The 17,145-nt window shown below is 39.8% G+C and overlaps 1 protein-coding gene across 1 annotated transcript in view; it reads left to right on the top strand.

Moving 5' to 3' along the window:
- The window catches only part of CFAP47 (cilia and flagella associated protein 47), a 606,917-nt gene that overhangs the window by 529,853 nt on the left and 59,919 nt on the right, over positions 1 to 17,145 (top strand). The window lies entirely within an intron of this gene.

Below are 17,145 nucleotides of genomic sequence, written 5' to 3'. Positions count from 1 at the left end.
TCAAATCCAAGTTGGCTGCATGCAAGGCAAATGCCCTACCCACTGTGAGGATTCCTTTCTTACCCACCAAAAGAGATTGTTCCCAATATTTAGATATGTGCAGTTCTTACTGGTGTAACGTGATATCCCATTGTCTTCTTGATTCATATTTCCCTAATAATAAGTGAAGATGAGCATTTTTATGTGCCTGTTGGCCATCCATTGGTCTTCCTCAGAGAACCATATTTGACAAAATATTTTAATACTTATTGCACCTCTGAAATGGCTACATTAACATTCCTTTCAGATTCTCCCACTTATAATTTTAAAAAAATCTGGATATAACATAAAAAACAAGTGTAGGAATGTGGAAAGAGGAAAGTTAACAGGTTAGAGACCTGGGGACTTGAGGAATAGTCAGTTCTTTGGATTTTTGTATTGTCTCACATATCTTTGACAGGCTGCCTGGGAAACCTCTGTTATAGAATGACACACAAATTCTGCGTTGGGACAGAGTACAGCAGGTAGGGTTTTGCCTTGCATCTAGCCAATTGGTTTCAATCCCTGGCACCAGTTTTGCTGCCTGAGCACTGCCAGGTGTAATTCCTGAGTGTAGAGCCAAGAGTAACCCCTGAACATTCCTGGTGTGCCCACTTAAAAAAAACAATAGGGGCTGGAGTGATAGCACAATGCATAGAATGTATGCCTTGCATGCGGCCAACCCGGGTTCAATTCCCAGCATCCCATATGGTCCCCTGAGCACCACCAGGAGTAATTCCTGAGTGCATGAGCCAGGAGTAACCCCTGTGCATCGTCACGTGTGACCCCCCAAAAAATAGTATGTTTCTCTAAGTTAAGTGACCTAAGTACAGCTTTTTTTTTATACTTAGGTCACTTAACTGTACAATGCCTACCCCACTTTTCCCAGACATTAATGGACAAAACACATGTCCCTCACCCCACCCGGATACTTCACAAACAACACCTTCTAATTCTGTTCCCTATTTTCTTTGTTTTGATGATGGGGCCAAGTAGCAGGGTCATCTAACAATACCCCTCGCCATCTAAAGGAGACAGATTTCCAGTTCCCATTAGTATTGGCAAGACAGAGAAGGAAGTTCATCTGTTTCTTTCCAGACAGAAGTGGACAGAGTACCTGGCCTTATCGCAGGCCAAGAGTCCAACCAGCATAATCAGACTAAAAAAGGTGGTGAGAAGGGTCTGATAACCTCTAACTGCATGATGTTAGAAATTCCACTAATCAAATTCCTGTGAGTTGGGACAGTAAGCAATCCACTTTTTTTCCACTCTTAGCATCAACATAATCTGGAAGGATATGATGTAGGGTCAGTCAACACTCCTACTTCACCCCAGTTCCTAAATGCAGTGGAGACTACAGCTCTTATATAATCCCCTATCAAGTATAAACTAAACAGATTGGCATGATGTGAGGCCTCCTTCTTCACTTCTTTTCACATATTATGAATGACCAGTGAAACTAGCCTCCAACACCACCCTGCATCATTGAAGTGGAATGGAGTGGTAAAAGGGGGTTCTAGTTACAATCTGATTCCTCCTGTGTCTTCTCTTGGTCTCTTTGGGTACCATTTGGGATCCACACTCCCACCCCACCACCCCACTGTTCTGCAAAGAGATGATGTAAATCAGCATCCCACTTTCTGCCTCAACGAATAATTTTGAATTCTCATGAAACAAATGAAAAAACAGTATCAGGGGGAAAAACAAATGCACAAAATGAAATTCTACAACTGATAAAAATACAGTTAAGTAAATACCTTACTGGATTGAGGGGGGAGGATAAAGATATGGAGAGTAGAATCAGTGACTGTAAAAATAGAATTTGCATAAGCTGAACAACAGAGAACTGAAACTGAATTTAAAAAATTTACAGAGTCCCAGGGATCTTTGGGAAAATAATAAAAGAGATAACAGTCATATCATCAGTGCCCCAGAAGGAGAGGCGAGTGTGAAACAGCAACATTATTCAGAGATAAGATGTTTGAAAGCTGGCCAAATTTGATAAAATATATAGCCCTAGAGATTCAGGAGGCTTGAGTGAATTCCAAACTCCAAATAATATAAAGCAAAATGAATTCATGGAAAGACATCTCATAATTAAACTTGTGACAACAAAACACAAAGAAACAAACCTTGAAAGCAGCCGGAGAGGAAGAAGACATTACTTACAGGGAAACACCAATTCCAATGACAAGCGATTTCTCATTTGATCCATGGATGCCAGAAGTAAATGTATACATTTTTCATGTAGTGGAAAAGAAAGAACTGTAAACTGAATTCTATAGCCAAAGAATGTATCCCTCACAAATAATGGATGGGAGCTTAGCATTCTTATATGACGGGAAAAAACAATATTTTTTTTGTATTTTTGTCTTCCAAGCAATGTTCAGGGTCCTCCAGGAGAATTTTAGGGAACCATATGATGCCAGGAATAAAACCCAGGGCCTCTGCATGGCTGGTATGTGTTCCAGCCCTTTGAACTATCTCCCCAGACCCATGAAAGAAAATTTGTTTTAAGCAAACAATCTTTTAAAAATGTCTACGTGTTCTTATTGGAAAAGATTTGAAATAACAATCCCATCATGTTTAGAAAGGAAATACCACAAGAAAGGAAATATTTCTTTAATTTCACCAGTAACAAATTCTATTGGAGGTAAAATTAAATTAATTGGACATCATCAAACTAAAATAGTTTCTCTATAAAATCTTCAAGAAGATGATGAAATGGAAAAATACCATTTGGATAAAATATTTGCAAACTAGATGTGTGGCAGAGGGTTAGTATCTGGAGTATATGTTTTAAAAATATTGAAATCTCTCTAATGAAGATAGAATTAAGTTGGAAAATGGGCAAGAAACATGAACAGGCACTAAACAAAAGATGATATACTGACATCTAATAAGCACATATTAGTAAGGAGGTACAGAGCTAGATTCTAGAATCATAGCTGGTGGAAACAGAAAACCTATTGTTTTTTTTAAATAAAAGAAAACATGTAAATTATTGGATCCATGGAAATTTATTCCATAAAAATGAAAATGTATATCTGTACAAAAACTTGTGTGTAGATGTTTATAGCAGATTCATTCATAATAATTGAAATCTGCTAACAATCTTAGAAACCTTTCAGTGCATGAATGGTTTTAATAAATTGCAGTACATCCATAATACAGAGTCCTATTCAGCAAAATACATCAACTTGATTAAATGATGACTTAAGTAGAGTGAGAAAGACAACTGTAAAAGTTTATGTACATGTTTCCCTTTCTATAACAGTTTTAATTTGACAAAATTATAGGAATGAAGGTAAAATAATGGTTATAATGGATGAGGAAAGGAGTAGAGGAAAGATAAGAGGGTTTATAAAAAGAAAAAAGGAGGATCCTTATGATAAAGAAGCTTGTCTTTTTACTACATCAATATAAATATTATTTTGTTTTAGTGGCTTGAAAAGATGCTAGTGTGGTAGATAACAGAATAATGGGTACTTGGGCTTTCAGTTTTTTTTCCCCATCGCATGCTTATAATTATCTCAAATATTTTCACATTGGGTAAGGATTGTAATATGAGTCAAAAGGATGAAGGCAAGACATATGCTTGATATCTAATGTTTATTATTAAAAGGTATGCAACCTTTATGGTACCTAAGTCCTAATAATTGCAGCACAATAAGCATAGTCCTAGGAATAACACTCATAAAAGGGGCATGGTTCACTGTTTTCTTACAAGAAACCGTACATCTCAGTGATTTTAGTTAAAATATATCATGCAGTTTGACAATAAAAACTTATTTGCAAATAATGAGTTTTTTAAATTAAAGGCTGCTATTTATGAATTGGAAAATGTCTTCACAAACTCAGTGTTTTGTGACATTTGGTGATGTGTGCTCCTTCCTGACATAAAACATGTCTAGGTTTCCAGAAAACTGTCGTCAGTGTTTTTTTTTTAAATTATTTCAGCAGATAAACATGAGTTCAATTTTTTTCCTGAAAAATCCCCTCCTGTTATGTCAGATTATTAATTTTACACACAAATGAACTCAAGATTCCAATCACATCAATTTATTATTGCTATTTATAACATGAGGCAGATGGATTTCCGAGCTAGTCAGTCAAACTGATTATTTTATTGTCAAACACAAAGACACAACTCTGGTGATGCAAAGATGCCTGCCCTTCTCAAAAATCTATCGCCGGAAATAAACTAGTATGTTTATGAAGAGAAAAAACCTTGAGAGGCGAGAGACAGAAGGGGGGGGGAAGATTTTAGGAGTGGGGTGAGAGGGAAATAGGACATTGGTAGTGGAAAATGTAACCCTGGTGAAGGGATGGGTGTTGGAACATTGTATGACTAAAATCCAATCATGGACAACTTTGTAACTCTGTGTCACATGGTGATTCAGTTAAAAAGGGCTTGGGAGAGAGGGGGGTAGAAGAATAAGTAAATTGTCACTGTCATGTCACTGTCCTCCCATTGTTCATCAATTTGCTCAAGCAGGCCCAGTAACGTCTCCATTGTGACAATTGTTACTGTGTTTGGCATATCAAATACGTCACAGGTCACTTGCCAGGCTTTGCCTTGCTGGCGAGATACTCTCGGTAGCTTGCCGGGCTCTCCGAGAGGGGTGGAGGAATCGAACTCGGGTCAGCCATGTTGGCCACATGCAAGGCAAACGCCCTACCCACTGTGCTATTGTTCCAGCCCAAGTAAATTGTGAGTAATAAAATTCTGATGATACATGATTTTCCACTAGTAAAAATGTCTACATTGTATTAAAAACCTGATGACTACTTTTGATTTAACATTTCCCTTCCTATCTTCTTATTTCATTAAGAAGATAGTCAAATCAGAATATGATCATATTGCTCTTTGATTACGATCATCCTAAATTTGTTTTTTATCCACGTGCTTTCTTTGCCCTCTCTCTATAGCATTGAAATTTTCTGGGTCTGCCCACCAGGCCTATACACCAGTTCACTGAATCTTACATCTACTCAATTATATGTAGCTAGTTCTCCAGGAGTTCACCCCCTTCTTTCTATCTAGTAATTCCCATGTAATCATTCCTATCCACACACACTTGATATAACAGTTCTTGATGTTAATAAGCATACCTCCCTATCCGCTGACACCTGCCATTAATCACCCCATTACTCTGATCCCTCTTAAGGGCAACAAATTTTGAAAGGTTGTTTATACTTACCTATAAAAACTAAAAACTCTACAGACTTCCACTTTTAACACTATCATCTTTTGCTCATGAGCTACTATGGTTTGCTTTCCATCAAATTACTAAAATTGCTCTTAAGTTCATCCATAAATTAATATTGCTACATAAAATGCTCTATATACTGTTCTCATCTTCCTCAACTTAGGAGCGAGCTCCACTTGACACAATTTATCTCTCCAGTTTGGAAACAACTGGCTTCTAAAACTCAATTATTTTCTGATTCTTTTCCTATCTTTTCCTCATTTTCTTTTTGCTTCTTTCATCTCTATCCTACTGACTCTTAGGGGACCAAGGCTGAGTTGTCTCTCACTCTTTCCATTTCTATTCACACGTGTTCTTAATTTGAGGTGAGGTTCTGACAGCTTTTAATTTGATAACCCTGGCCTCAGTCAGCCTCTCCTTGAATTCAGACTCTATCTTCCTTCTATTTCATTATTCCACCCACAGATGTCTATGGAGATTTGCAAATTTCCGTAGACACTCTGCTTGTGTAACACCTTACAGAGAGGTCTTCCTGGACTGCCCTATTAATAGCTTCAACTCCGTTGATTATTTTTCTTAGCATAACATTACAAATAATAACTTGTATCTATAGTTTTACTTCTATCCTTAGTCTTCAGAGAATTCTAGAATGTATGACCTGCGAAACCCAGGGATTCATTTTCTAAATTATTTCATCTTTAGAACCTGTTACGGTGTGTTGCAATGTAGTATTTTCTGAAAAGCGAAAGAATGAAATAGCATAGAATCAATGTATTGTCTACAATCTAGAATGATCTGCCTGGAACTGGAGTACTTATTTGCCAAAGCAAAGACAATATAGATTTATAAGTATATAGATATAAACTTTCTTTGTTCATAGAAAAAAAGACTTTACTATGTATCTAGTTTTCCCAGCTTTCCTGGACTAGTGAATAACAGAGCATAGATTTATTTGGGTTTGAATTTTTTTACTTTTGGGCCACACCCAACAGTGCTCCAGTGCTACTCTGGCCACTGTGCTTAGAGTTTGCTCCTGGCAGAGCTCGGGACCATGTGGTGCCAGGGATTGAATCTGAAACTCTTGCATGCCTTATCTCTCTGACTTGAGCGTAGATTTAAACTTCTAAAGCTCACACTCGCCACCATCTCATAGACTGTTTCTGCAGGCAGAAAGAGATTTGTGACTGGGTAGGGCAGGGGTGTCCAAAGATCAGGAGGTGTTGGGAGCCGCTCCCAGAAATTCTTGGTCATGTTGGCAATTCAATGCAGGGTTCAGGATACAGTGTTGCTTGGATCCTGTGATGCTGGGAATCACGTAGGCCACCCTGGTGGTTTTTAGGGGGGGGCTTCAGGCGATACCCCCGGTGGTGCCTAGGGTCCTCCAGAGCTTAATGGCCATGTTGTGCTAGGTATAGAACTAAGGTCAGCCACATACAAGGCATGCCCCTTTAGCCCTTGTAATATGTCTCCAAGATAAAGGGAGAAGTTGTGTGCACACGTGCACACAGACACACACACACACACACACACACACACACAACTCAGTATGGTGCAGAGGACAAGAAAGACATGGTAATTGATCAGTTGATATTAGTTATAGGGGTGGGCATTATTTTATCTGAACATTTTCAGTGTGCAATTTCAGTTGAAATTTACATGATTAGCTCATTTACATGATTCAGTCCCTGCCATTCATTTTTAATAATAATTTTATAGAGGTAACATCAATTTCCAGCACTGTAAGTTTCAGATGCATAGTGTTAAGACTCCACATTTATTAATAGCATCATCACACTAAAGATCTAGTGTTCATCCATCACCATATGCTTGATCCCTGTTACATTTCACCTAATTTCTAAGGCCCTTCCTCTCTGGCACATTCCAAATTGTTCTCTCTACAAGTGCTTTTGTTTTGTTTCATTTGTTCATTTTGTCATTCTTCTGATATGAATAAAATCATATGATAATGTCCCTGACATTAACATTTTAATCTTAGTTATATTTTCTATTTCTAAGGGAAAATATTAGCATTGGATATTAGGGCTGGAAAGAGAATGAATATATTCTTTTTTTCTCAAAGGCCCATGTAAAGCCTAAAACCCTTCTCTCTCATCCCTGCCTAGCTGTTTAGCATGAGCATGATGGTCTTTAGTGCCAAGAACTCTCCTTCACTGTGTCATGAGGCCCTAATAAGAGTTTCTTACTATTTTGAGCTGGCAGTGAAATGTTTACATTAAAATAAGTATTTTCATTAAGTATAATTTTACTTTTATTTCTACTGGTACAGTCTTCGATTAAAAAAAACCTTAAACTGATCTTACAGATGCTTAACTCTGACTATAAATTCCACTTTGGCAATCATTTTTGTGTTTATTAAACCTCAAACCTATTTTAAAAACATAATGTCTCGGGCTGGAATGATGGTACAACAGGAAGGGTGCTTGCTTTGCATGCAGCAGACTCGGGTTTGATCTGAGATACCCCATATGGTTCCCTGAGCTCAGAGAAGAATGATCCTTGAGCATAGAGCCAGGAGACAACCCTGAGAACCGCCAGGTGAGGCTCACTCCCCCTCCAACATACAATCACTTAACTTCCCGTTAGTCATCGATTTGCTCGGGCGGGCGCCAGTAACGTCTCCATTTGTCCCTGTCGCGTGCTAGTGTAGCCCAATGGCATCTGTTCGCTCCGGGAACATGAAGGGCCTCAAACCAATCGTTCATGATCTTGACGAAGAAGTCTGACCATCTGGTAGGTGGGCGGCCACGCGGTCTTTTGACATCCTGTGGAATCCAGTCAGTAACAGCTCTAGTCCAACGGTCGTCTTTAAATCTCATTACGTGACCAGCCCATCTTATTTTCGACATCTTGGCAAATGAGACAGCGTCCCTGATCCTTGATCGTAGACGGATGTCAGAACTCCGGATTCTTTCTCTCATTTGAGTGAAACATGATATTCCAAGCATAGCTCTTTCTATTCTTTGGGAGACCTGAATAGCGTTCTCATCTTGTTTGCATAGGGCCCAGGTCTCTGAGGCATATGTTAATGCAGGAAGAACAGTGGAATCAAAGAGATGTGCCCGGAGCCAGAGGTTCTTTGTCCTCTTAGCTATTTCTTGGACGTTCTTGAAGGCGTTCCAAGCCGCTCTCTTCCTCCTGCGCAGCTCGGGTGCCAGGTCATTTGTCATGTTGACCTCTCGACCTAGGTACACATAGCTGTTGCATTCGGAGATGGTCGTTCCATTGAGAGTGAATGGGGCGTCAGGAACAAGGCTGTTTCTCATAAACATTGTCTTCGTAAGATTCAGCTGTAGTCCTACCTTTCCACACTCACGGTCAAAGTCGGCCAGCATTTGTGCCGCTTGGCTGATGTTTGGTGTTATTAAAACAATGTCATCAGCAAAGCGGAGGTGGTGTAGTTGCCGACCATCTATCTTCACTCCCATTCCTTCCCATTCCAGTCATCGCATGATGTTCTCGAGGGTGGCACTGAAGAGTTTCGGTGAAATGGTATCACCCTGCCGCACCCCTCTCTTGACATCAACGATCACTTCTTTGTAGAATGGTGAGATCCTGGTAGTGAATCCGCAATACAGCTCATGGAGGATCCTGATGTATTGGGCTTGAATGCCCTGATTGGCTAGGGCTTCAATGACCGCTTCCATCTCAACAGAATCAAAGGCCTTCTTTAAATCAATGAACGTTAAACAGAGCGGCATCTTGAACTCCCAAGAAACCTCAATGAGCTTGGTTATTGTGTGGATATGGTCGGTGGTGCTGAATCCTTTGCGGAACCCTGCTTGCTCGCATGGTTGTCCTTCATCTAGTGTTCTGCCAATCCTATTTAGGATGACTCGAGTGAACAACTTGTAGATGACAGACAATAGGCAGATCGGGCGATAGTTGCCAATGTCATGGATGTCTCCCTTCTTGAACAGTAGTACGGTCCTGCTGGTTTTCCATTGGGATGGAACCTTGCATTCAGACAGGTAGCGAGTGAAGAGCCGAGCCAGTGTATTGATGAGTACTGACGGCAGGTTCTTCAGGTGTTCAGGTCTGACCTTGTCTGGGCTGGGTGCTGTTTGTTTCTTTACCGACGAAATGGCGTGTCGCATTTCGAAAGGGAGAACGTTGGGAACGACATATCCATCCTGTGGAATTTGGTATGTCGGCAAGTGGACATGGCTATCGAAGAGATTTGAGTAGAAGTCATGGATAATCTTCTCCATTGCCTTTCTGGAGGATGTGATGGATCCATCAGGACGTCAGAAGGCAGTCATCTTGGTCTTATAGTTGGCGAAGGACAGGCAGGCGTTACGAATACTTTTCCTGGCTTCTGCCGCATCTACCAGTACTTCTGCTCTTCTCTCTTTGAGGTCTTCCTTGATTGCATCTCTGCACTGCTTTGCGAGCTCGGACGTTAGCTTGCGCTTGCCTGAGGCATGCGCCAAACCACGCTGGCGAATTACCTCAAGAGTTTTCGAAGATAGGCGATTTTTTGTGGCTATCTCTCTCTTGGTGTTCCTCGCACATTCATGGAGGTGCTGAACCAGTCGATCGTATTCCTCGTCAATGTTGTCAACAATGGCATCTTCCCATGTTGCCGCAATAGTACCAAAGAGTTCCCGGTTGGTGGTCATTCTGGGATTTCTCTGGGCTGCAAAGTTCAAAAAAAGAGAACTCCCAACATACAATAAAGAAACCATTATGTCTCAGACGGAAATTTTCTTTGAAAATAGGTGTCTTTTCTACAGTTGTCTGTGTCTCTGGTGAAATGCAACATTCTACTTTATGTTGAAGTTCTACACCCGGTCCTTAGTGTTTTGGGAGGGTGACTTCATTAAATGGCAGATTTGAGCTAGATCTATAAAAGTTGGACAGGATGAAGTCTCAACCGTCTTTAATCCTTTAGGAAGAAAATTGAATTCCTTATATGTTCTTCTTTCTCTTCCATAGCCCCTACATTCAGCCAATGAATTAAGGATAATGATAAAAGAATGATTTAAGAATGCTGGTACAGAGGTTAAGGTGTTTGCCTTGTGCATGGCTGATACCATCCTATCCCTGGAGACATCCTAAGTACCACCAGGAGTAAGCCATGAGAACAGCCAGGTGTGCCCCAAAAAAGACAACTCCCGTCCCCCACAAAAGAAGAGAATGCCTTGTTTATAATTTTTCCTATGGTCTTAGCATCCTATTGGCAATAGGAGTCAAGTTTCTCTACATGCCTGTTTAGGAATTCTGGAATTATAATTTCTAGAAGCAAGAATAATAGCATTCCAAGTCTTTCATAACGAAAAAGAAAAGATACTTCATGAATTCATTTGTGAGGGCTGCATTATAAAATATCAGGCTGACTGACTTAAAATACTTTTTCAATAGAAGACCAAGGATCCTCAGGAGGTTTGATTTCCTCCAAGGCCTCCCCTTGGTTTAGAGATAGCAGCCTTCTTCCTCACATGGCACCCTGAGTGTATATTTGTGTGTTCATATCCCCTCCTCTTATTTGGACCATAGTGAGATTGGAGTAGGGCCTACCTTATCGGTATGACCCTGTCTTCAAATACAGTTATATCTGTAGGTAGTAGGAATATAGAACCTCAACAATGAATTGGGGTAAGGAGATCAACTGCTATGTTTTTAATTTCCTTCCATTTTCAGAGTTTTGACCTTGAACTGGGGGAGAGAATATACTGTGTTGCTCAGGGACAGCTCCCATCTCTATGCCTGGGGGCTTCTCCAAGTGCTCTGGGACCATGTGATGCTGGGGACCACACACATGGCTTCGACATGCAAGCTTGTGTTCCAGCCTTTTGAGCACAACTTCTGGACCTAATTTTTGTAATCAGTTCTTGAAAATGAATATTCAAGCCCAAAATACATGGTTTTCTGTATAAAAAGATTAATGAAAAGTCATGTTCCTGGTGACTTAATGTTTTAAAATAAAAACTTACATTCTTATTTCTCAGTATCTATCCGATTACCTGACATGGACCATTTCTAATGTCATGCTAAATATTAAAAATTATGCTGTGAATAGCAAGAATGTAATATCACTAAAGGGCTTAAACATTTCCCAGGATGAAATACTTTCATTACTCAAATGAGGATTATGCTCACTTTACTCTCTTGAGAAGATTTTCTTCTAAGAAGGCAGGAAACTCATAGCCATTAAAGCATTTTACAAGCTCTATATTTTAAATGGGATTAGTGCATAAACATTTCGAACACCTTTAATCAAAAGATCAATCAACTAGAACTTATAAAATACACTTACACTGAATAGAATTTGAATTCTTAGCGAAACTAGGCCATAGCAAATTTCAAAACAGTAGTAACAATGTAATTAATGTCACTACTGGAGGAGGGCGGGTTGAAATTCCCTCCCCGCCCTGAGCAGATTCCCGGCAGCAGAAGATCTCCGTTTCCAGCCACAGTCATGCTGAAGATCACTCTTAACATGTTCAGACCATCCTCACACATGAAGGAACTGGCAGAGGAACCCAGGTGTGCAGGACCCAGGGCATAGGTCTCCAAGCCTGCTGGGATTGGGATTGGGCCTCCTCCACCCAGATCCCCCATCTTACAGTATGTAGATGTTACACCCACCAACTACCCCTGGCCCCGTGTAATCCCATCAATGACCAAGACCCAGAGACTATAAAACCCAGCTCCCAGAAGCTGGAGAAACTGGCAGGCTACCAAAAGTATCCTGCCCACATGGCAGAGTCTGGCAAACTCCCCGTGGCATATTCAATATGCTAAAAACCAATAATAATTATGGAGTCTTATTCTCCTGACCCTGAAAGAGCCTCGAATGTGGCACTTTCAAAAATCTCAGGGCTAGGACGAAGGAGACATTACTGGTGCCTTCACGGGGAAATCGATGAACAACAGGATGACAGTGATTACAGTGATTATAATTTTTCTCATGAAGTATTATCTAAAACATGAAGTATTTCCATGTTCCAAATAGTCTATAAAAGTATATACCATTCAAACATCATAATCCATAGAACAGATTATATAATATGTCTCCCCACCATGCCGATGCTAACTAGTTTTATAAACCTCAGAAATGGTAACTACAATAGATAAGTCGAGCTGGAGAGGTAGTACAGGCAATAAGATGCTTTGCCTTTCATGGAGCCTACTCTGCTTTGATTGGGAGCACCACATACAGCCCCCTGTGCAACACCAGGGGTCAGTTTTGAGCACAGAGCCAGAAATAGCCCCTGACCATAATCATGTGTGACCCCAAATAAACAAATATATCTATAGTTTGTATGTATATGTATGTATACATATATAATTAATATACATATATACGTATCACTGTCACTCACTGTCCTCCCGTTGTTCATCGATTTGCTCGAGTGGGCCCAGTAACGTCTCCGTTGTGACAATTGTTACTGTGTTTGGCATATCGAATACATCACGGGTCGCTTGCCAGGCTTTGCCGTGCGGGCAAGATACTCTCAATACCTTGCCAGGCTCTCTGAGAGGGGTGGAGGAATCAAACTTGGGTCAGCCATGTATATACATAATATACATGCATATATAATTCATATATATGGGAATGGGGCAGCATAGAAAATGTTCAGAGAATATTTTGAGTTTAGAATGTTTTTTTATTAGGTTGACTGTTTTTTCGCAGGGTTTTTAAAAATAAGACACTATGTTTTATACACAAGTGTGTGGGGGGCTGAGGGTAGAGACGAGATCAGTATAACAAAAATAGCAGGGAATGATCATGCTGGACAAGATCTGAGTGTTAAAAGTTGATAAAGGGATATTCTTGATAACCTATCAGTATCAATATTGCAAACCACAATGCCCAAAATGTAGGGGTTGGGGGAGAGAGGGGAGACGGAGGGAGGGAGGGAGGGAGGGAGAGAGAGAGAGAGAGAGAGAGAGAGAGAGAGAGAGAGAGAGAGAGAGAGAGAGAGAGAGAGAGAGAAGCACCTGCCACAGAGGCAGGTGGTGGGTGGGGGTGATGGGGTGGGGGTGATGGAAGGGAACCTGGGGACACTGGTGCTGGGAAATGTACACTGGCAGAGGGATGGGTGTTAGAATACTGTATGACTGAAATATAATCATGAACAGCTTTCTAAGGGTCTAGCTCAAAATGATTAGATTAAAAAGTAAAAAAAAAGCCACTATGGTTTACAGAGTTGTTCATAATAGAGTTGTTTCAGGCATGCAGTGTTCCAACATCAGCCCCACCACCAAAGTACACTTCCCTCCACCAACATCTCCAGGTTCCTTCCACCGTCCAGCCTACCTACTTAGCACATATATAACAAATTTATTTCATATTATTTGCTCCAATAAAACTTAAAGAAATGTCCAGTAAAATTATCAGAAAATCAATCAATAAAAATTCATTTATGATGATTTGTTGCTATGTTTTTAATCTTTCTTAATCTAGTAGAGGACAACCATCCACACTATTACTGAGTTCCATACTCAGTGCCATGTGTTGGGAAGATTCTTCTTTCCTTTATTTATTTATTTATTTATTTATTTATTTTAATTTTATCGAATCACTGTGAGGTAGTTACAAGCTTTCATGTTTGGATTACAATCACACAATGATCAAATATCCATCCCTCCACCAGTGCACATTCCCCACCACTAATATCCCCGGTATACCCTCTTCTTTCCCACCATCCCCTGCCTCCATGGCAAACAATATTCGCCATAATTTCTCTCTGATTTTGGGCATTATGATTTGCAATACAGATACTGAGAGGTTATCATGTTTGGTCCATTATCTACTTTCAGCACACATCTGCTATCGGAGCTCTTTTAACAGTCCTTGCAAAACTGTTTTCAAGGTGATAAATTCTGTAAGCTGTTGCCTGTCCAGGAAGCTCTGTAGGTTTTATCTTATGAATATAGCAATTATCATTCTAGCTAGAGTTCTGTAACAAGATCTGTAATGATTTATAATGGTTTCTTTCAGTTTCCTGCTAAACACATATAAATATGCTAAAATAAGACCCCAGAAACCTGAAAACTAAGATTGTGTGAAAACCTATTCTAAGACACTTCTGCAAGTAATACAATGCCCAAGTGATAAAATTTTAATAAAGGCCATACTTGTGCTTTTGGATAGTTATCAGTGCCTATAAATGTCAGTTATTCCTAAATTCAAGTGTAAATAGGGGTGATTCCATTTAAAAAGTGCTGTTTAACCTGCATCATCTGCCGTCTAGAGTTAATTATCCTTTCCAAATATGAAAAAATATATATTTTCGAAAATGAGCTGAAAGAGGAAGAAGTCTTACTAGAAACTAACACAGCTATAATTAAAAGAATATGACACTTAGAAAGAAGAAATCCCTGAGACTCCGGGAAAAGATCAAATGCCAACAAGATAGCATCTCAACTCAGTAAACTTTTAAACAAATGACCTTTGGCTAGCTAGTTCTAAATGGAAAATGAATAACATCAGATGTACTTGTTCCATGTGCGTGAATAAATTAAAAATGAATTGAACATTTAACTTCAAAATAAAATCTTATTGGAATTAGAAGAAAATATGGGTAAATAAGTTCCTAAGACATGAAACCAACTTTCCTGTCTACTCAAAATGTTGCCAAGGACAGTGTTGGAAAAAGAGGGGGAATAAAACACACTTTGGGGCGAATTTTTATTATTATTATTATTATTATTTATTTGTGGTGCCAGAGATCAAACCAGGGCTTCAAACATATCAAGTACTCTCCTACTTAGCCAATTCCCTGGTTTTTGTCTTTGAGGTTTTTTTTAAGATATGGTCTCACAGGGGCTGGAGTGATAGCACAGCGGGTAGGGCATTTGCCTTGCATGCGGCCAACCCAGGTTCAATTCCCAGCATCCCATATGGTTCCCTGAGTACCACTAGGAATGATTCCTGAGTGCAGAGCCAGGAGTGACCCCTGTTTATCGCCAGGTGTGACCCAAAAAGCAAAAAATTAAATAAAATAAAGTATGGTCTCATAACCATCTTCTTTTACTATTACTTTATTTTTAACTAGGGCACTGTGATTTACAAAGTTATTCTCAATTGAGTTTTCAGGCATGCAGTGTTCCAATACCTGTCTTATCACCAGTATCAACATCCCTCCACCATTGTCCACAGTTTCCCTCCCATCCCCAAGCCTGCCTCTTTAACAGGAGCATTTTTGAGTTTGGTTAACAGGAGCATTTTTTAGTTCGGTTGTAGTTTATAGCTCATGTTGTCAGTTTTGTTGGTTCTGTGGTTCAGATATATTGATATACCACCCCTCTTCAACGCCACAAGTATGTCAGTGGCCCCTGCCCCTGTTACCTCCCATCCACCTCTTCTTCCTCCCTCAATTTCTTTCTTTTCTCAATTTTCCACTTTCTTCTCAATTTCTTCCCCCGTATCTTCAGTTCCATAATCTAGGAACCAGAGTTATCTAGGTATTCTCCCTCTGATACCTTGTAATCTTTTGTCCTGTTATACTATATACCACAGATAAGTAAGATTATCCAATATTTGTCTTTCTTCTTCTGAATAATTTTGGTTAACATGATATCCTCCAGCTCCATCCAAGTTGCCGCAAATTTCTTGATTTCCTCCTTCCTTGGAGCAGCATAGTATTCAGAAATGCTACTTTGTAGTGCAGCTTTGTAGCTCAGCCCTGCCTGAATAAGTCAGAATTTCTATAGTTAGGGCTCAGCGTGTTCTATATCTAACAAGTGCTGCTGGTAGTTTATATGCATAGTAAATACTGAAAACTTTGAATCTACTGGAACCCAAGAAATTCTGTTAGATTTTCAGTCTGCTCATTTTTACAGCCTAGAGTGAGTATTCCTTTCTTTCACAGAGAAGCTTTGACTTTTCTCATGACTAAGTTAAATAAATGAGCAGTTTGTTCATACAAATTTGGGAGCTCCAAGACGGAACCTGGACTTGTTATGGTCTGCGAAAAAAAGTACACAATAAATTAAAGGATCAAAAATTGCTATACTTTTACTTTTCAAGGTATAGTGAAACTTGAAAAATTTCCTTTAGTTTGATGGAGTTTTTGGTTTTTAATAACTTCAGGCAGCCTAAGTCATCACTCTCAACATTACCTCATCCTTTCAACTTCTTCAGGACAACCTTTTATCTTAGAATAAAATGTGTTTTCTTAATAGGGTTTATGACATTTGAGGAAATGTGTAAAGTCAGTGAAGTGCATTTGTAACTTAACATAATGTATTTTTGTTCAGAAGTGATTTCGAAAAATTGATGGCAAGTAAAGGAATAAGGGGTTACCTTTCTCCTTTCAAAACTAGACCCAGTACCACTAAAAGCACAGGTCTAGAACAACAGTAATTAAATTTTTAAACATGCATGTCAAGGAGTCAGTCTGGGAGACAGGGTGGAGGAGGGAAGCTGGCACCATTGGAAGAGGGATGGTGTCACGGGGTGGTGGTATCAGACGTGCTTGAAACCAGTTATAAGGAACTTCGTATATCATGGTGTCTAAAACATTTGTTGTTGTTGTTGTTGTTGTTGTTGTCTGGGGGCCATACCTGCTGTGCTTGCGGATTACTTTTGGCCCTTCACTCAGGTATGATTCCTCTGGGGTTCAGGAGTCCATCTGGGGTGCTGGGGGTTGAACCCTGGAGGTCGTGTGCAAGGCAAGTGCCCTACCCACTGTGCTATCTCTCCAGTCACACATTTTTTAGAAAGTCACATTCTGATTGGTGGTTGGAGATGTGGGGGAGGTGGAAGGAAGCTGTTGAAGAGGTCAGTTTGGATGGTGATGAACCAACTAGACCTTTGGTGGTAGGTATAGTGTGGTATGTACATTTGTTAAAGTATGAAGCTGTACCCCTAAAAATTACAATATACAACAGTGTCACCTTCATTTTAAAAAATTATATTGTGAAAGTTTTTAAAACGTTAAAA

The sequence above is a fragment of the Sorex fumeus genome, unplaced genomic scaffold (genome assembly GCF_029834395.1).
Source record: "Sorex fumeus unplaced genomic scaffold, SorFum_2.1 ptg000086l, whole genome shotgun sequence".
NCBI lineage: Eukaryota > Metazoa > Chordata > Mammalia > Eulipotyphla > Soricidae > Sorex > Sorex fumeus.
The sequence above is the reverse complement of the archived record's forward strand: the minus strand, read 5'-3'. Positions and strand labels throughout refer to the sequence as shown.